The sequence below is a fragment of the Urocitellus parryii genome, chromosome 14, assembly GCF_045843805.1.
Source record: "Urocitellus parryii isolate mUroPar1 chromosome 14, mUroPar1.hap1, whole genome shotgun sequence".
Classification (NCBI taxonomy): domain Eukaryota; kingdom Metazoa; phylum Chordata; class Mammalia; order Rodentia; family Sciuridae; genus Urocitellus; species Urocitellus parryii.
In genome coordinates, this window is record NC_135544.1 from 11,729,437 (window position 1) to 11,750,983 (window position 21,547).

Sequence of the window (21,547 nt, forward strand, 5' to 3'; positions counted from 1 at the left end):
ACTACAACTACAAAAAATAAATATTTTTTTAAATAATAAGTAAATGAAGCTTTTCAAACTAAAAATAATCCTGGACTCTTGCTATATTTTTAGCAAGATGGCAAATGACATGTGATATGGGAAGAGCTAGACAGCCAGAGTGAACTCACTGTGCACAGAGTCAAAAAATCTATCAAAAAATTCTATCAAGCTTCATGACTGTCTGCTATACAGTGTGACACCTACATCTATCAGGTACATCATCTTTAAATTCCAAATAAGTTTTACTGTTGACAAGTTCTTCTTAGCATCAAGTGACAAGAGAAAGTGTCCAGTAAAAGTTCTGAACTGCAAGCACTCCAGAGGCAGGCCAACCTAATCTACACCCAAGGAAGCATTTGGGTCAACTGACAAAAATGTAGCTAGTGGCAACCAATCATGTGAGGCAGTTTCACAGATGGCAGAGTGCCTGAAATTATTCCATAACTCAGCACAGTTCAGCCTGAAACACGCAGGGACAAGGAGAAGAGCCAGAATAACAGCAGAGCGGCCATCACTGTCAGAGATAGTGCAGAGGAGAAAATGTGAGTTTGAGAAAGAACGAATAAAACTGCAATCAGCAAATATCTCCAAGAAGTAGGATTTCCTAAAGGACAGAAAGCAGAGTGGGGAAGAGAAATGCTGAGTATTTTTAGTCAATACCCTTAAGTCCTTTAAAAATATAGTGTGATTTCATGAGAAAATAATGATAACTGCCATTTGTTGACACTTAACGATATGCCAGGCATTGTATCAGGCCCATTATTTCATTATGTTTTCCATCCTTGGAAGAGACAACACCTGAAGACACGTGTTATTATAATTTTGTACATGAAGACATTATGGTTTGGAAGCTAAGCTAAGCTAAGCTAAGTAAGTTTGGAAGCTAAGCTAAGCCAGCAAGAGTCAACATTTGATTCCAAATCCACCTGGCTTGCGGTCCAACCTATCTTCTCATTGAAAAATGTGTGAACTCTATACTTAACAGTGTATATGTACATATGTAAACACATTTAAACATAGACCAGTCATATGTACATATTCTCACAGTATCATTCATATACATATCTTAGGGCATTGTGACCACTGTGCTCAGCACTGTGAGGATAAAAATTAGACCATATCTGTACTTGGCTCACTTACTACTTTGAAAATCTGAGAAGGCATTAAAAATCATGAAGAAAGGGGCACATATTTAAGAGATAAATTGTAATCGGTTAGGTTAGAATACGCAAAATATTTACGTTTTCAGGGACTTTCATAGTATTGTAGCCTTCTCCCTAAAGAAGGCCAAGAGTACATAAAAGTGTAAAATATAGAAATCAAGAAAAAAAATTGTAAATTTCTTTTACAGGAAAAAGTATCAGTATTTAGTAAAATTTTGATATCTCAAAGGAAACTTAAAATGTTTTGATATTATTTGACACATAATAAGTAGCCTTTGGAGGTATTGCAGAGGAGACATGGAAAAGCACATAGAAACTATTCAAATGTTTCATGAACTATAGGTTGAGTTCCCAGATAAAGAGCTGAAATATATATATATACATGTTTCCTATAAAGAAACTTCCAGAGATTGGTAAATACTGTTATTGTGTTTACTTGCAATTTGAAACTAAGAATGGAGGCTTCTATAATACATTCAAGATGATAATTAAGTCATAAACTACCTCTTCATTTGCCCACCTTAGTCAGCTCCCCTTTTTAAAATGTCTTCCATGCTCAACTTTAGTTCATGAAATCTAGGATAACTTTCCCTGGTAACGTAAAGGGAAAAAAAAACATGAAAATAAAGGGTTTCTGTGTCTGTAGATGACATGAGAGCAAACCAGGATCTTCTCAGTACCTGCACAAGTTTCAGCAACTCCATAGCCTTATTTGTATCTCATTGTTCTCTAAACCAAGGTAATCGGATTAGAGGATATCTACAAAATTTCCAGGCTGTCTTTTATGATTTTGTGCATTGAGCTGTTAACCAAGGCTGACTCCAGAGATTAGTTTTCCATGGGAATGTCACCGGCCATGTCATGTACCTTAATTTCAACTCTGGTTTATTTTGTTTTGGTATGAACTGCATCACTTTTGTAACAGAAACATCAATACCTATTTGTTTAAACTGATATTGTGATAACTGACATGATGGAATTTTGTTTCTTTGAAACCTCTCATGGAAACTAACCCCTAGGTGTGTTCTAGAAATAATGCCCTGTCCACACATTTTAAATACCTGGCAATGTCCTCTTTTCCTCCTTTAACAGAGGGGATCAGTTTCTATGGTCCTTTTCAATGAGGGAAATAAATACCTCATTCTTTCCAATCTCTCCTTTTCTTTCCCAACTTTATTTTATATATTTTAACAAGTGACTTTGATGAGCCTCACACACTATGTGACCAAACTCAGTGTGACTTGAATGTCTGAAAAGAAAGCCCTTGCATTTCTCTTTTGATCATTTGAAGAGTATGTCAATCTTTTTCTTATTCTTGCAAGAATAAGTCTGGTCACCACTGCCAGGTGATTATCAAATTTCTCTTGCTTTTGCAGTAAGTGTTGAGATTTCAGCTAACTGAGGGAGGGCTCCCTGAGACTCTTGCTGCAGCTGGATTCCCTGAATTATCTTCCTCTGGCCCACATCTCAGTACCTCACTTGAGCTAAGGCCTGAAAGCTAGATTATAATGTTGCCTTTGTGTAACATGAAAAAGTTCCATATTTGTCTGTCAAATGTAGATTTACCAAGTCTGGCATCTACCAGATAGTTTCGAGGAAAGAATGCTTTTGGAGGTGGTCTCTTTTGAGTTTTGAAGCAGCAGAGGTTTTTTTGTTGTTGTTTTATTTCCAAACCAGTAATTTAATCCATTCCTTTAAAAAGAACTGTTGTTCAGGTCTAGAAAACTTAGTCTAGAAACTTCCTTTGTAATGGTCTCCATGTTGATAAACTATACCATAAATCCTGTTTACCAAAATCCATATGATTTTGAAGAGTAATGCAGAATTTGGAGAAATAACACCACAGACTATGGCCCCATTTCCCACCTAGCACAGTAACCAGAAAACCATCTCATCTGGGTGGTTCAGTGGAATATGTTGAATGAAAGAGAGACAGGCACCTAGGGAGGATCCCCTCCCCTCACTTGCTCCGCCATCACTCTCCTCCCCTGTGGCCTTATGATAGCAAGTGCTCTTACCTCAGTTCTGCTGACCTGCCACCTCTGAAGACCTGCTCCTCAAAACTGATTTTACCTCTCATTGAATTACAAGTGCACTGTTTAGAAGGACTTCATCATAGCCAATCACACTAAGGATGTTCTCCAAAGTAAGGGTTATTTTAATCACTGTATCCACTTGCCAGGGCTGCCATAAAACAAACTACCACAAAATTCTTTGCTTAAATCACTGAAATTTATTTCCTTACAGTTCTGAAATCCAGACGTCATAAATCAACATGTCACAGACTGCAGTCCCCAAGTCCCTGGTGTCCTGCTTCGCTTCTTCCACCTCTGGTGACTCACAGCACATCTTGGCTTTTGACCTCATCACTCCAACTTTTGCCTCTATCATCAGATCACTGTGTCCTCTTCTGTTTGGCTTCTTGTTGGTAGGTCTGCATGGAATCTCCCTCTGCCTCTATTTGATAAGGACTCTTGCGAGAATATTTAGAGTCCACCCAGGTAATCCGAGGTAATATTTTCATCTCAAAATTTAGTCCATCTGCAAATGACCCTTTTTTACAAATGAGGTTAAAATATAAAAATTCCAGAGTGTAGGACTTGATATTTGGTGCAGGAATTATTCAACCTACTACAGTGCAACAGAAGTTCAGGGCCATAAAAATTTTAGCTCTTAGGATCCTTAGGCAAAAAAAAAAAAAAAAAAAAAAATTACCTCCATGTTCACATATATCACACTATAAACTGTCCTCTTAATATTCCTTATTAACTCTGAATATTTGTCACAAGATAGGACATTTATCCTATGAAATCTCCTACATCAAAGTGATCTCTGTATTTTATGTCATACCCACATCATACTTATTCTCTGAAACACTCTTTAATATTTTGATTAAGAAAAATATTGCTATATTAAAAACTATATATTTATTTTCAGACAGTCAGGTTATCTGCCTGGAAATACTAGAGGTAACATTCTTTTCTTCATCAACTATTTCTTGAGTTCCTTACACTGTACAAAGGTCTCTGAGAGAAACTTCCTTTAATGCCCAAACCCCTTACTTTTAATTTACCAAGGTGTCCTAGGGATTCTTAGGAGAACATTCTGGTAGCCTGTATTACCAGAAAAGTCCTCAGTGGAGACAGACATATTTGTAGTAAGGTGGAGCCAAGTTTTTGAGAAATGAGGCCCACTTGATGTACCCCCTGGACATCCCCAAATTTTAAGTGACATTTGGGGCATTCAATATATTACTGGAAAGTACTAACAGAATTCCTTCAGGAAAGCAGAAAGTCAGCCAGGGTGTCAGTGGGCAAATGAAGGTAGAATGGAATGATTTACATCTCCATCCCAGAATGTATTCAGATAAGGAGGTTCCATAATCAATAGTTTACTATGGTGGGGGCTGAATTCCTAAGAAGAATAAAATAAAATCTTCTAAGTCTACAAAAAAATCACTCTACTCTGAAGATTCAAAAATTAGTACAAAGATTGTATTTTCAAAAAGCAGGGTGTCTGACTGACAAGGTAGTTGGGCAGGGAGCCATGTGAAGGAAATCTCCCTGAAGAGAAGCCAGGAATCATATTGAGCCAGAAAAAAAATTAAGCTTATCATTGTAATTATAAATTGAATGTATGCTTATTGTAGATTACTTGGAAATGCATTCTAAAATACTAAAATCATTCATAATTCCTATCACCCAGCTACAATTACTGTTAACATTCTGCTCTATTTCCTCTACTTCTGTTAAAGTATCTGTTTATTGTTTAGTTATTTTAAGCTGTTTTACATATACTCTTTTGCATTTCACTTTTTAAATTAACATTGCAAGCAGAATATATTTCTACTTTGTTAGGTATTCTTTGCAAACATGATTTCAATGAGTGTATAATATCCTATTATGTAATTTTAGTATTCATTGTTGGACATTTGTTTCAAACTTCATGCCATGTAAATCATGCTGAAGCAAATACCTTGTTACATAATTCTTTATGTGAATATTGATTATTACATAGTAGATGGTCCTAAATATAGAAATACTAGATAAGGAAAATAAATACTTTTAAATTCCTGACACATCATAAATAATTGTTATTAAATTATATGTGTAAACAGTATAGTTCCTGTTCATATATAAAGTACTAAGCTATATGTAATTTTTATTAATAATTTGCAATCCAAAAAGATTATACCAATTTATATTGCCATATCCTTTAACTATCATTTTATCAGCAATACTTCTCCAGGTCCCATTTGAAGTTTGTGATGGATCCCAAGTTCTAACCATCCATCAACACCAACTACCTACTTCTAGTTTCTGTGCTGGTGTCAGATGTGACACCACATTTCAGGTTCTCTAACTGAACACTCAGAAATGTTACAATGCTCCAACAAGCCCTCTCTAAATCTAATCCATTAGGAACATTCAGTACACAGTTAATATTTTCTAAAATGTGGTGTTAAGATAGAAAGATTGACACAGAAACAGACAGACAGCACATATGTCCACACCAAAATGAGAATTGTTTTGCATGGTTTGGTATCCTCTACAAAATTCTTTCTTTTACATAAACCCTGTCCAACACAAAAGTAGCAAAGTTAACTTTCTATTTCATAAAGCACTTAGTACACTGTTACTATAAACATTTGCTTCTCCATCCCACATTGTAAAAGACACTTTTGATTTAATACATAGACTTGTGTTGCAGTTGCCTTGCCCTTGAACATAAGGATGACTTATAACAGCTTCTTACAAATGTGTTCTGCACACAATCCAAAAGGACTGGTCTTTGGCCACTATTAAAATTGGGAAGAAATTAGCTTGCTAAAAGGCAATATCATACCCTTTATTCAGCTGTTATGAACTTCCACTTGAAATATAACAAAGTTTAAGCTTATGTTCCTATTCTTTCCAAGTCTGGATTTGATATCATACTCCATACTATTATAGCAGTGGGCCAGTGTGTTTTGTAAAATTTCACCCCAGTGTTTCTTATAATAACAAGAACTCACTTATCTTGTAAGGAAAATGATCCCTCTTCCTTGAAGTTTCACCATGAATTTCTCTGCTTTTATCACCAAGTCAACATGGGGCTATTATCCAAGGCTTTTACACCTCTGTTACAAGTGAACTCTACAGGATCAGTAGCTGTAGACACTACATTGCATAGAATGTTCATTTCAGTTTGAAGATCAAGGGTGGGGTTTCTGCCCCAAAGCCTATAACTTTTCACAGCATGGGCCATGTGTTCAGCATTACATTCATATTTTAGATTGTGAACAACCAAAACACTGCAGATGAATATTCAAGATAAATTAAACTAAGACAAATATTAACCTGTGGTCTCAACGTACATAATCTGAAAACACTGTGAGGACAGGGAACACACATATTCATCATTATAATAGACACTTTAAACAGTGCATGTAGGAGAGATGATTATTGGAAAAGGAAGAAAATGGAGGAAGGAATTTGAAGAAAGGAAGAAAAAGGAGGAAGGGAAAGAGAGAAGCAGGGAAGGAAGAGAATCGGAGTCAACACCCACATGCAACAACTCACTTAGCGTTACCACTCATTTCCTGCTGGACCACCTGTCCTTAAACTCTGATGCTATTTGTTTTAATTTTTAACCTTTGTTACACCCGACTTTGACCTGGGCTCCTGGATTTATTTTCTTTTACTGCTGATTTTGTCTTTTGTAATACAATCTTACTAGTTGGTGGTTGGGCCTGTGATCTCTAATTACTATCCTTAGACTGCCGTTCAAGTGGAATACTTTATTTTTTCCAGGTTCCTCTGTGTGCATCATTGATTTAACTTGGAACTCTCTAACCTGGACTTTAGCTAAATTTGCCATTTAAACAGAAACAGCCAAATCTCCTAATGCTGAATATGAAAACTCACCATAAGTTCAACTAGCCCAGCTATTTCAATAGAATCTATAATCAGATTTCCCTGAAACTCTAAATTTTTAATTGCTCTGAAGGTAATTCCAAATTTTCTTCTGAATCTTCAATAACAACCAATAGAACTCCAAAAGAAAGGATTGCTACATGCAATTTATGAAAAATTTTCCCATTAGCACAAAAAGTAATTATCATGAAGATTGTCTACACAGAGAATAGCTAAAGGTAAATAGAGGCTCTCTGACAGGTGTGCTTGTGTGCTTCCCACCCTCCTCTCTCTCTCCCCCTCCCTCCCTCCCTCCCTCCCTCTCACTCACAGACACCCAAACACCAACAAAAGTATTTGAAAGCTTTTCTTGGACTTAGGTAGTCAATCTTTGATAGTAGTAAGAAGAATATAACCTTATGTTTTAAGTCTGAGTTCTTATGTTTACAATTATGTGTATATGTATCTATGATTCTAAAACAATATATTGTTTTTTCTTTTCTTCCTTCCTTCTTTCCTTTTCCAGTACTGGGGATGGAACTCAGGGCTTCACAAATGCTAAGCATGTGTTCTACTACTGAGCAACTTTCCCAGCAAAAGATACTGTTGTTGTTAAATAAAACTGAGACCAGAGACTTGGGAAGCTAAAGAAGGAGGATTACAAGCTTGTGGGTAGTCCCAGCAATTTAGCAAGACCCTGTACCCTGTCTTAACAAAACAAAATAAAACAGGAAAAGAGCTGGGGACGTACCTGGATTCAATCCATAGTACTAGTGGGGGATGGGAGGGTTGAAAGAAAAGAAAACACCTTGTGAAATAGTCATAGTCAGAAATTTAGAGTAAATAACAGAATGAAAATAACCTGAAATCTATTACTCTGAAATTAATATTAAAGCAAATTTTAACAGGTTTTTCTATTTTTATGTGATTTGTTGTTTTTATGTGATTCTGTGAGTTGGTCTTACATGTTTTTAACTTACTTTTAAAAAGAAGTATACACATAAAAACATGTATGCATTTTTATCTATTTTTAATTGCCAATATCTAGTATGTATCATATGTCATCAAATAATAATAACTTACTACATTTTCTTTGCTTATTTTGTGTTGTGGTAAACTGTGAACTTATATAAGTAATTGACTTTTGACTTGTTTAGAATGTTTCCACCTTAGTTACTTAACTTCTTGGTATTTTTTTTTTCAAACCCTATAAAATGCAAAAAATTAAAAAAAAGAAAGAAAGAAACAAAATAAAAAGAAAGAAAGAAAAATTCAGAACCTCAAAAATTTCAAAAGGTAATTGTGAGATTACTTATACAGTGCACATAATAAGCATTAAATAAGCATAGATTCTTATCTTTTATTTTTCCTAAAGCGAGGACATATTATTACCTCCCACACTCCTCCAAACAGAAATTTATCAACAGTAAAAACAGATCATAAGTAAATATTGTATGCATTTTCAAACTGTACTGATAATCTGGATAAACAAGCAGTTGATTTTTCCTATTATTACCAGGAATTGCAAAAAACTTTAGATGGCATACTAAATTCAATCAATTTGAATTGGAAATTGTGAGATTATTTTTAGAGTATGTTTAAAGAAAACAAAGTTCAGACTATTTTTAAAAAGTGAAACTTACTTTAGAGAATATAATTAATTTTAGAAATTAATTTCAAAATTATAAGATTAGAACTATTTCAAAATTAAATTAATTTACTTACTCAAAATATAAAACAAATTAATATTATGCACATCCTTTCTACTGCACTCATTTAATGGTTTTTAAGTGTGTAATTTTCTCCTCCTAATATATTTTGAATCTTTTAATTCAATTCATAATTTTAATTTTTTTCACAGCTATGATATAGACTATCTCAGAATATCCAAAGTTTATTTTAGGACCACAATATTACCTTCTAGAATATCATCTCTTTTAATCTTGATATCCCACAGAAATAAATTTACATGTACTTTGAAATTAATCACTTAAAAACTTTTAACTAATTCTGTGAAGTTTTACTTATGCATATTGGAATTTGGAGTGAATGAGTAATTGAAGAAGATAAAATCCCATGTTTGAATGTTCTAGATTGCACTTGATTTAAGGGATATTATAGAAACAGAACTGTCCCTAACAAAGATTTCAGAACCACTTAGCACAGAAATAGCCATCAGACAAACTACAGGGGAGGAGCTAAATGGCAAAAAAAATTCTAAACTTACATAATACTGAAAAGCAATCACAAAAACTCTCTTCAATACCATTCCCAGGCTCTTCTTTCCATTCAATTCAATAAAAAAATGCTTAAAAGGATCTTACAAAAGAGCATGCCAGGGTTGTAAGAGTCAGAGTGAGGAGAGCCAAGAAGAATAATAGACTCAAAACTCAGAGCTGACATTTCTAAAATGGGATCCAAAGTCAGAAGTAAAATTATGTTCATGAGTTGGAAGTACACAAAAGTCAAATATCAGGATGAATTAAATGGTTGATTAAAAGTGCAGAGATAAGATTGCTGAGGGCAGGTCTTGGCTTGGCACAGAATCACGAGCCGCCACACACCTTGTAGATTCAAACAGCAATCCTTTATTCCCGAAATCACACCGGCCTCCACACAGGTTCTGGGGAAATCCAAAATCTCTCCACCCAATTTACCTACTCCACGAGGCTTTTTCCAAATCCTATTTGAATCTCACGAGAACTCAACGGGAACAAGCAGCAGGAACACCCTAATCCCAGCAGCAATAATCTTCAACCTCCAACTTCCCTAAAACCCCTATTGTCTTAAACTGGGAATGCCTTAAACTCAAGGAGTGGGAAACTTCCTCAAACCTGATCAGCTCTAAACCCGGATCTGCCCTGGTCTTTGAGCAAGGTCATCTTACTAAAGCATGCATGCAATGTCCCATTGAATGTCCTCTAAGCAGCATGGGGTACGATGGCAAGGAAATCTCAATGCGTCATTCCTACTTGGCAATGGCCCTCAGCATAAGATGACCTTGTAATTGTACCACTTTTGACTTCCACAAAGAAAAATTTCATGCTCTAGCCAACTGGCACATGATCATTGTGAAAATCAACTGTAGGAAGCAAATGAGTAAGACAAACATATAATAAACAAGCCATGGTGATAAGAGTGAAAAACAAAAAACATGTGTAGACAAAAGAGAATTTGTCCGTCCATAGACTGGCAGGATGCCTTCTATTTTAGGCCCATTTGCACACTTCTGATAAAGAACATTTTGGCCAAAGTGTTTTCGGTCTATCCTTTAAAATCCTTTTATACCTGCCTACTCTTCCTCTCTGTAATTTAATTGAATTAAAAATAAAATATTTGAGCATCAGTTGTCATTTATCCATCTATCTGATATTGGTCTAAGGAAACAAAAAATACATATCTCAACAAGAAACTGTGTTCATTCTAGGAAGCTAAAAATGAGTGTGGGCAATGAACAAGTAATACAAGTGGATGTCACAAGGTGAGGAGTGAGATTCTTTACAAGGGCAGCGGAAGGAGAGATTACATTCAGTTGAAGAGATTTAGAAAAGGCTTTATGAAGCAGGTGACATTTCAGAAACAGCCTGAAAACATGTAACATTTTGATCAGGTGGAGCAAGGGAAGGGTTATTTTCTAGCTAACATATAACCTGTTGTTAGGAGCCACAGCAAAAATATTGATACAGGCACCTTTGGATTTTATGACCGCCAGCCAGCAATTCACATTCATATGGTAATTGGACTCATGCTGTCTAGCTGGGCCCATTTTCAGGACTCAGGTTACTCATGTCACTCTTGTAATGGGAGAGTTCCCATTGGTTGGGAAAGGATGGTAGGAGGGTGTTCCGGGGGAAGGGGAAACCCCCCCGGCTCAGGTAGAACACACACGTGGCGGACCCACCTGTTAGGGGACGCACACGGCCTCTCTCTAAATAAAACTTTGTCTCAGTTTGACTGGCTTGTGTTCTTGTGCCCAACCGGGTTGCAAGATTGCAAGCCCGCGTGCACTGACAGCTCAGCAGGGAATCGCTCAGCAGGGGTGCCGCAGGCAGTGTTCGGCAGCAGGAGCGGGACTCAGCCGGCCCGGGACCGGGCAGTTTGCGGCAACCTGTGAATATGGTTGAATAATAGAGATAGGAGCTGGTGTCAGAAAGGAGTCACTCATATGTGGCCAGGGTTTCACAAGCAGGAGCTAAGAAACTGCCTCAACATGTCTAGTGTCAATTTTATTCATTCCAAACAGAGATTTTGATGCACTTTCCAATGCTTTTTAATTTGTTCCCAACAGCCCTCACATTTGGAAAACTGGAAATCAATCTTATGAAATAATGTTTTATTATTTGTAATAGTAATGTTATTATTATGTTATTAGGATGTTTCTGAAGATCACAGAAATTGAACTACTTTTTCTTTTTTGGTAACCTTTGGCTATCATTGGTTTAATAAACTTTCTACAGCGATATGCCTCTTTTACAAAGTTCTTTTTGCAGTTCTTTCAAAAATTATTTATGCACATCAAGCAAGACATGAAGCCTTTTCTATCTCTTCAACTGCATGTAATTTCATGAAGACTTGAAAATTTTCCATGTCAGGGTTTAATCTTGCATTTCCTTATGTCATATCCTAAATCAAATATACAAATCATGTGTGTGTCCATGTGCTTATATTGACATGTGCTGTGATTTTCCAAGTCTTAAAGTCATGCATTGTGCTAGATTATTGAAATATTTAGATATACATTCTAATTCATTTCCCAATTGAGAATATTTTAAGTCAATTAGAAAGTAAATTGCATTTACCAGATATAGCTTCATAGGAGATTTTGGAAAGTTCTGTGCTTATAATTTTCTGAAGTATCTAGAGTGCCTCTCTGATTCTAGAGAGACAACAGTCTTCTGTTCCTCCTGATATGAATTAGATAATTCTATTGCTCTGTAGATGTTCTGAAGGCTAAAGACTCCAAATAGCAATGCTAAATTTATTGAGAGAATAGAATCCCATTTTAGCCTTCTTGTCTCTGCCCTTTGGGTGAACAACAGACCAAAAAAAAAATAAGAAGACATGTATTTATTCACAAAGGATACCCTCGCTTAGGAAATGCTATGTATTCTTGGAATCTTCTTTAGTTAATTGAAGAGATTATTTATTGAGAAATAAGGGTACTGACCTGGGATTAAATGCATAATTGGTTTAACATCTCCAGAGTTACTAGCCATCCATGTTGTAAATGCTACATTATCTAGGAATCATAACCACAATCTTGTTTCAGAAAGTGGGTAAATCCTGGGAAGCATCTCTTTCCTTCCTAATTCCAAAATGTTTTTCCTGCTGCCAGTTTTTTTCACCTGTACCTTCTCATCTTATTTTTGTCCTTGGAATACAGTTGAGTGCTTTCTCTGCTCTCCTGTATTGCCCAAGGCTATTTTGAACTTTGTGTTCACATTACTTTGAAATACTTGTTGACCTGTTGTTTACAAGATATTGTTAGGGAATAGAGGGGAAACTTTATATTTTCTTCCTCTTTCCTGTCTTCATTGACACCAGATTTGAACTTTGTATATGTTGTCTCCCATACTTAGAAGTTAAACTGGAAGGCCTGAATAAAGAGCAAAATCTCACTGTGGGAATAAATTTTCCTTGATGCTTTTAATTTGCTGATTAATTTGGTGAATCACATGGACCCCATTCATAAGAGATGCTACAAGGTTTGGTTGTTGTTGCTTTAAAACTAATTAATAGTTTGATGTAAAACTTCAAACTACAACCCCTGTACCATGAATCTAGAATTGTTAACAATATGTTAGAAAATAACATTCTGAGTTATTCCTTAACATAATGAAGAAAATGCAGCTAATGTCTTGAAAAAAAAGAGATTTAAGAAGACAGTTTTTTCATTTTTCGTAATATGGATTTACTAACATCAACAATTGACTGAAATAATGATATTGAAGCAGCAAATAAAATATGCCCTTTTCTCTTCCTTTTCCTAAAAATGATCAAATGGTCCTGGAACATTTAGAAAAATAAGTAAATGTTTTTGAGATATCAGAATACTTTTGTTTTCATTCGGTTTTCTCTCTCTAAATAAAATCAGTGTGCTAAAAGAAAAAAAAAAACTTAAAATGCCACCTCATGATGGCCATTATGACTTTTTAACACCAAAATTCAGTGGACAATTATATAGGTTTATTCCCCTTGACTTCTTAATCACTTTTGACATTGACTCCTTCTTCTTGAATAATCTTAAAATTATTGTCTCTATCATCTCCCAAGATTCTGATAATTTTCCTTAATTCCTATTGCTATGATGTTCTCTCTTAGTATCCTTCAGGTTTTATCTTCTCCTCTTCCCTGTAAAATATGGGATTTTCTTCATTTTTTTTCTTATGATCCCAGTTAACTTTGTCCTGGAACATTTTAGCCAATCCTGTAACTTCAACAACTGACTGTTCAGCAATGAGTTTCAAATCTGTTTGCCTATTTGATCTCCCTCTTGAGCTCCAGTTAATATGTCCATATACTTTATACAACATCCATCTCTGAATCATTAGATTCCCAGGAACACTCAGAATCTTTCCTATCTTATTTCTGAACCTAACCCTTCAGCACACTGTAACATGGTCACTTTCGACCCAAAAGGCTGAGTCAGAACCTGGGCAGTCAACTTGAACATTTCTATCTTTTCCAACCCACATTCAATCTTTGACCCAGTCCCATTGATCCAACCTCCTTAAGTATCTCCCAGAACAATCCTGTTCTCTCTGCTCTTACCACTACTACTTAAATTCAGGCATTTATCGTTTTTATGTGAAGTACACAATAACCTCCTAACAGATCCCCTAAGTTTATTCTGAAAATTATCTATCCACATTCCACACTGATCTTCAATTTTTATTTTCTACACAGTGACTGCAAAGAAATCAAATAACAATTTCATTTAAGTGTTGGGGCAGGAGTAGGGTAAAAGAAGTGTGACATCTTTAATTAAATAAATCATATTCACTATAGAGTAACTGGGAAAAGGTTATTGATGTGATTATAATTGTTTTATAATGTTTATTTAGAATTGTCAAAATCTTTTAAAGGAGGCCATATTCTTTTTGTGAATGTTGAACAAGAGTATGTGGTGTAAAGAAAGAAAGAGGAAAGGAAAAGAAAAGAAAAGCTAAGAAAGAATTCTGAATAAAATCCAGTGGGTTCACATTATCCTTAGAATAAAGAGTCATTATGGCCCTGATTTGTCTGCCACAGCATCTCATCAATGGTTACATAAATGCTATATAGAACTAAAAGTGAGAAACTGCTATTTGAAGCCTTAATGACTTTTCACACCCTCTGGTTCCTATTATCTTTTTCTTCAAACAAACAAACAAAAAACTCTTATGATTGCCTTTCAAAATCTTTGCCAATGAAGTCAATTTTGAAGTTAAATAACATGCCTCTAGTCTTTGTTTGCAATTTTATATGTTGTGTGAATACCTCTATTATATTACTTATCACAGTGTAAAGAAATGCATGGTTTCTGCATCTCTATTTCCAATGTAAAATGAAATTCTGAGGGATAAAAATCAAATTTTTTATCTTGGTCACCCCAACATCAAGCCTGGCATGTGAATAAATGTTTTCTAAAAACATGAGGACTTTTAAAAAAGTTTAGTGAATAAGAGGCGAAAACAAATTCCTTAATGCAGTTTTTAAAAATATTAACACTTCTGTCATATTCATAAATTACTGACCCTTTTTGCAGGATTATGTAATGGAGGTACTAAAAACTAAGGTACTACAACGAAAGTCATTAAAGGCCAAAGAAGACATAAATTCCATATATGTTTTATTCTGTAAAAGTAGCTGGTTAAATAAATTAGGCTGACTTAATTTGGTGATTTTTTCTTTAAAAATCAAAACTCAAATTTATAAGCCTATTAAGAAGAGAAATTTCTTCTTGTAGACAGTATGTAAAAAATTTTGTGAACATAAAGTAGCCTGAATAAATTATATTGCAAATTGTTTTAAAAATAGCCCTGTAAGAAAGATAACTTGCTATAATAGCTAAGATGGTCTTTTATTATAATAAAAATAACAATATTAATCATTATGCACCAACTGGTTAGACAGGTAAGCTTAGATTTGTTCCTGCTGAATATAAAATTAAAAGATACCAAGAAATTTGAAGAATTACAATAATGATACATTGATGACCACTATGAAAATCTGCTTACAAATGTCTGTTTGTCTGCTTTCTTTCTCTATTGTCTGTTATGCTAAATAACTGCACAGGGAGCTGAAGAAATGAAAACAGCCTTTGTTTAATGCTCACCTGGCCTGTCACACAATTACTGCATACACAGTATGGAACTAGAATCCAAAGTAAATAATAGCTTGAAGCCACCTACACAATCAGAGGAAAGAGTCCCCTTAAGGTCTTGTGATGGATGCTTCCTATCCTTGATCAGCACCTGGGCACTGTGGGGCACTAAGACCCAAATAGGCTGTCAATCAGGGCACATCGCCCAGTCTTTAGTCTTTTGTCAACCCTCCCTCTACAGCATTCTTGAACTTACTTCCTTGACTCTCTTAACCTCTAGTTATCCACTCAACTCGTTAGTTCTTCATTTACTTCTTATTTCACCTATTTGAAAGAAATTTATTTATACATTCTTTCAAAAAATATATAGTATACTCACCTTTGGAGAGATCTGTGCATGGTGTGTGGGGATTCAAGATGAGAACAAGTGATGTCCTTGTCCTTGTGAGTTTTTATCTTTGGGAAGTGGAATAAGCATTTTTGAAAGACTCACTTAAATCTGTATAATGCTGACTTGGCTGAGTCACAGGAAGAGGCTGGTAGGGGGTGGGGGCAGGCAGCTCAGGAGCAGTGACCACTGTGGAGGCCACAGTGGCAGCTGCTGGGCCCAGGTCCATGAGTCTGCCCGCTCCCTGTGGATGCGAAAGGGCCTTGGCACAAATAGCGGCGGCGGAGGAGCAGTTGATGGGCCGGTCCAGAGCGAGCGCCCAGGATGAGGCCACTGCAGGGCGCTCCTGGCATGTCAGAGGCCACAGCGATGTCGCTGCTGCTGCTGCTGCCCAGGGCCCAGGCAGATGAGCAGGAACACGGGTTCCCAGCAGAGGCTCCATCCAGATGGTCTGTACCTTGGGCCACTTCCGACCCTAAAATTTCCCAGTCGAAGGGCTGTCCCTGGAACAATCTCTTGCATTTGGTCTAAAGTTGATAGGCGGTTTAATTGCATTTTCACATAAAAGCATGGATGTTAAGGACTCTAGGAGTGGCTATCACTTAGGACGGATGGTTTTCACAAAGGTGGACTGGAGCAAGGCAGGAAAGTCAGTTTCAAGATAAAGAAGAAATTGTTTTATGGATGAATACTGTTGGGCCCTTCCAAAATCGCCAGGAAACATATAAGTACTTTTCACTTCTAATCTGTGTGGGGTCAAAAAAAATTAACAGTCATTAGCATGAAACTCTGGGACAAGCACTTCAAGGAGTTGATTTGGAGTTTAGTGGTCTGGATATTAAATTTAAAGATGATGTGATGCCAACCACTTACTGTGAAATTGATTTCCATAAAGAAAAGAGAGATGCCTTTGTTTATGCTATCAAAAATCACTAATGGTTCTAATAGCTTCTTTGTAGACCCTTTTGGGTCTGCTAGGTATAGAATCATATCATCTGCAAATAGTGATAATTTAAGTTCTTCTTTTCCTATTTTTATGCCTTTAATTTCTTTCGTCTGCCTAATTGCTCTGGCCAGTGTTTCGAGGACTATGTTGAACAGAAGTGGTGAGAGAGGGCATCCCTGTCTTGTACCAGATCTTAGAGGGAATGCCTTCAATTTTTCTCCATTCAGAATGATGCTGGCCTGTGGCTTATCATAGATTGCTTTTACAATGTTGTGGTATGATCCTGTTATCCCTAATTTTTCTAGAGCTTTGAACATAAAGGGATGCTGTACTTTGTCGAATGCTTTTTCTGCATCTATTGAGATGATCATATGGTTCTTATTTTTAAGTCTATTGATGTGGTGAATAACATTTATTGATTTCCGTATATTAAAGCAGCCTTGCATCCCAGGGATGAATCCTACTTGATCATGATGTATAATTTTTTTGATATGTATTTGAATCCGATTCGCCAGAATTTTATTGAGGATTTTTGCGTCAAGGTTCATTAGAGATATTGGTCTGTAGTTTTCCTTCTTTGAAGTGTCTTTGTCTGGTTTCGGAATCAGGTTGATATTGGCCTCGTAGAATGAATTTGGAAGTTCTCCCTCTTTTTCTATTTCCTGAAATAGCTTGAAAAGTATTGGTGTTAGTTCCTTTTTAAAGGTTTTGTAAAACTCTGCTGTATACCCATCCGGTCCTGGGCTTTATGAATTCAGCAAAGTGGCAGGATATAAGATCAACACGCATAAATCAAAGGCATTCCTGTATATCAGCGACAAATCCTCTGAAACAGAAATGAGGACAACTACTCCATTCACAATATCCCCCCAAAAAATAAAATACTTGGGAATCAACCTAACAAAAGTGGTGAAAGATTTATACAATGAAAATTACAGAACCCTAAAGAAAGATATAGAAGAAGACCTAAGAAGATGGAAAAATATACCCTGCTCATGGATAGGCAGAACCAACATCATCAAGATGGCGATATTACCAAAAGTTCTCTATAAGTTTAATGCAATGCCAATCAAAATCCCAGCAGCATTTCTTGTAGAAATAGATAAAAGAATCATGAAATTCATATGGAATAATAAAAGACCCAGAATAGCAAAAACAATACTAAGCAGGAAGTGTGAATCAGGCGGTATAGCTATACCAGACTTCAAACTATACTACAGAGCAATAGTAACTAAAACAGCATGGTACTGGTACCAAAACAGGCGGGTGGACCAATGGTACAGAATAGAGGACACAGTAACCAACCCACAAAACTACAACTATCTTATATTTGATAAAGGGTCTAAAAGCATGCAATGGAGGAAGGATAGCATCTTCAACAAATGGTGCTGGGAAAACTGGAAATCCATTTGCTTCAAAATGAATCTGAATCCTTATCTCTCGCCATGCACAAAAGTTAACTCAAAATGGATCAAGGAGCTTGATATTAAATCAGAGACACGGCATCTGATAGAAGAAAAAGTAGGGTATGATCTACATACTGTGGGATCGGGCTCCAAATTCCTCAATAGGACACCCATAGCGCAAAAGTTAACAACTAGAATCAACAAATGGGACTTACTCAAACTAAAAAGTTTTTTCTCAGCAAAGGAAACAATAAGAGAGATAAACAGGGAGCCTACATCCTGGGAACAAATCTTTACTCCACACACTTCAGATAGAGCCCTAATAACCAGAATATACAAAGAACTCAAAAAATTAGACAATAAGATAACAAATAACCCAATCAATAAATGGGCCAAGGACCTGAACAGACACTTCTCAGAGGAGGACATACAATCAATCAACAAGTACATGAAAAAATGCTCACCATCGCTAGCAGTCAGAGAAATGCAAATCAAAACTACCCTAAGATACCATCTCACCCCAGTAAGATTGGCAGCCATTAGAAAGTCTAACAACAATAAGTGCTGGAGAGGATGCGGGGAAAAGGGCACTCTTGTTCATTGCTGGTGGGACTGCAAATTGGTGCAGCCAATTTGGAAAGCAGTATGGAGATTTCTTGGAAAGCTGGGAATGGAACCACCATTTGACCCAGCTATTCCCCTTCTCGGTCTATTCCCCAAAGACCTAATAAGAGCATGCTACAGGGACACTGCTACATCGATGTTCATAGCAGCACAATTCACGATAGCAAGATTGTGGAATCAGCCTAGATGCCCTTCAATAGATGAATGGATAAAAAAAAATGTGGCATTTATACACAATGGAGTATTACTCTGCATTAAGAAATGACAAAATCATAGAATTTGGAGGGAAATGGATGGCATTAGAGCAGATTATGCTAAGTGAAGCTAGTCAATCTTTAAAAAATAAATACCAAATGACCCCTTTGATATAAGGGGAGTAAACAAGGACAGGGTAGGGACGAAAGTTTGAGAAGAAGATTTACATTAAACAGGGATGAGAGGTGGGAGGGAAAGGGAGTGAGAAGGGAAACCGCATGGAAGTGGAAGGCGATCCTCAGGGTTATACAAAATGACATATAAGAGGAAAGGAGGGGTAAGACAAGATAATACAAATCGAAGAAATGATTTACAGTAGAAGGGGTAGAGAGAGAAAAGGGGAGGGGAGGGGAGGGGAGGGGGGATAGTAGAGAATAGGACAGACAGCAGAATACATCAGACACTAGAAAGGCAATTTGTCAATCAATGGAAGGGTAACTGATGTGATACAGCAATCTGTATACGGGGTAAAATTGGGAGTTCATAACCCACTTGAATCAAACTGTGAAATATGATGTATTAAGAACTATGTAATGTTTTGAACGACCAAGAATAAAAAAAAATCACTAATGGTACCAGATGTACATAGATAACTTACCAATGTGGAGTATTGTTGGTGAAGCAGATGGAAATGGAGAAGATTGTTATCTTTGGACCTACAAACAGCTTGAAATAGGTTTTAGTGGAAATCGAATTGTTGAAGGAAAGGTGAAACTGGTTCCCAATACCAAAATACAGATGTCATATTCAGTAAAATGGAAAAAGTCAGATGTAAAATTTGAAGATCGATTTCACAAATATCTTGATCTGTCCTTATTTCAACAGAGTATTCACTGGTTTTCAATTTTAACTCCTTCTTGGTAGGCTTAGTTTCAATGATTTTAATGCACACTTAAGGAAAGATTATGCCCAGTACAATAAAGAAGAAGAAATGGATGACATGGATAGAGACTTAGGCGTTGAATATGGATGGAAGCAGGTGCATGTAGTTGTATTAAGACCATCAAATCACCCACCAATATTTTCCTCTCTCATTGGTTCTGGATGTCAGATATTTGCTGTGTCTCTCATTGTTATTATTGTTGCACTGATAGAAGGTTTATATATTTTTCTATGCTGCTACATCTCCAGGGTATGGTTATTTTGGAGGAAGTCTCTATGCTAGACACGGAGAGAGGAGATGGATAAAACAGATGTTCACTGGGGCATTCGTTATCCCAGCTGTGGTGCGTTGCAGGCCTTCTTCATCAATTTTATAGCCACTTCTTACCATGCTTCAAGAGCTATTCCTTTTAGAACAATGGTGGCTGCTTTTGCATCTGTTTTTTTTTTTTTTTTTTGGTTATTCTTCATCTAATCTTATTGGTATAACACTTGGCTGAAATTTGTCAGGTCAGCCCAACTTCCTTCATCTGTCAATGCTGTACCTCATCCTATACCAGAGAAAAAATATTTTTTGGAGCCTGCAGTTATTGTTTGCCTGGGAGGAATTTTACCTTTTAGCTCTATCTTTATTGAAATGTATTTCATCTTCACGTCTTTCTGGGCATATGAGGTCTATTATGTCTATGGCTTCATGATGCTGGTGCTGGTCAACTTTGCATTGTGACCATCAGTGTTGCATTGTGTGCACATACTTCTTGTTAAATGCATAGGATTATACATGGTAATGGACAAGTTTTCTCTCTGCTGAATGAACTTCAATCTATGTTTACATGTATTCCTTTTACTAATATTGTTTTGAAATGAAGATGTATTTCTTATTTCAAACATCATTTTATTTTGGATATATGGTGGTTTATAGCACAGCCTTGGTGATAATGTGTGGAGCAATTACATAATGGGAACAAGGGCCTTAGTCCAAAAAAATCTATACTAATGTGAAAATTGACTAGAGATGCAAGAAAACCTGGAACTTTGGATCAATTTTTCTTTCATAGGGGTGGAATTTGCACAGCAAAAAACCACAAGAAGAGATCTGGGCTTAACACTGGGTACTGTGGGGGTATCTTTCATGGATGGCTTAAAAGACCATCTATATCCGGTGATCCTATGTTTCTACTGACAGCTTTCTCTACCTGTTCACAGCAAAAGCTTGGATTTTATGCAGTAGGCATTACCACAGTACATGGCTAATCTTCCCCAAAACAGTTCATGAAAGATGAAATAGACCAGCTCTCTTCAGTGAAGAGGAAGATAATTTATTTAACTCATTTGTTCCAATAAAATAAACAGAGGGAAACTTGGATGCTAAAATTACACGAGTAGAAATCTTCCTGGCACTTAGTGTTTCTCCTTTGTTGAAAAATGACTTTCCAGAAAGATTACTTTTTTCCTCTTATTTTTACTGTCATCGTTGACCTATTGTGAGACATTTTTATATATTGAATCTGGGTTCTTTTGAACTGTTATAGGTTTTTTCCCATCTAATTCTACTGCATCCGTATTTAAAGAAAGAATTAAAAATATTAACTTCTGCATGTAATATATCTACTGTCATCTTAGTGGAACCAACTTCCCATTTATTCATCTTAAAATTGTCCAG

General features: G+C 36.2%; 1 pseudogene; it reads left to right on the forward strand.

Moving 5' to 3' along the window:
* Positions 1 to 16,095: 16,095 nt before the first annotated feature.
* On the forward strand, positions 16,096 to 20,843 carry LOC113177342 (transmembrane 9 superfamily member 3-like; annotated as a pseudogene).
* The last annotated feature ends 704 nt before the right edge of the window (positions 20,844 to 21,547 follow it).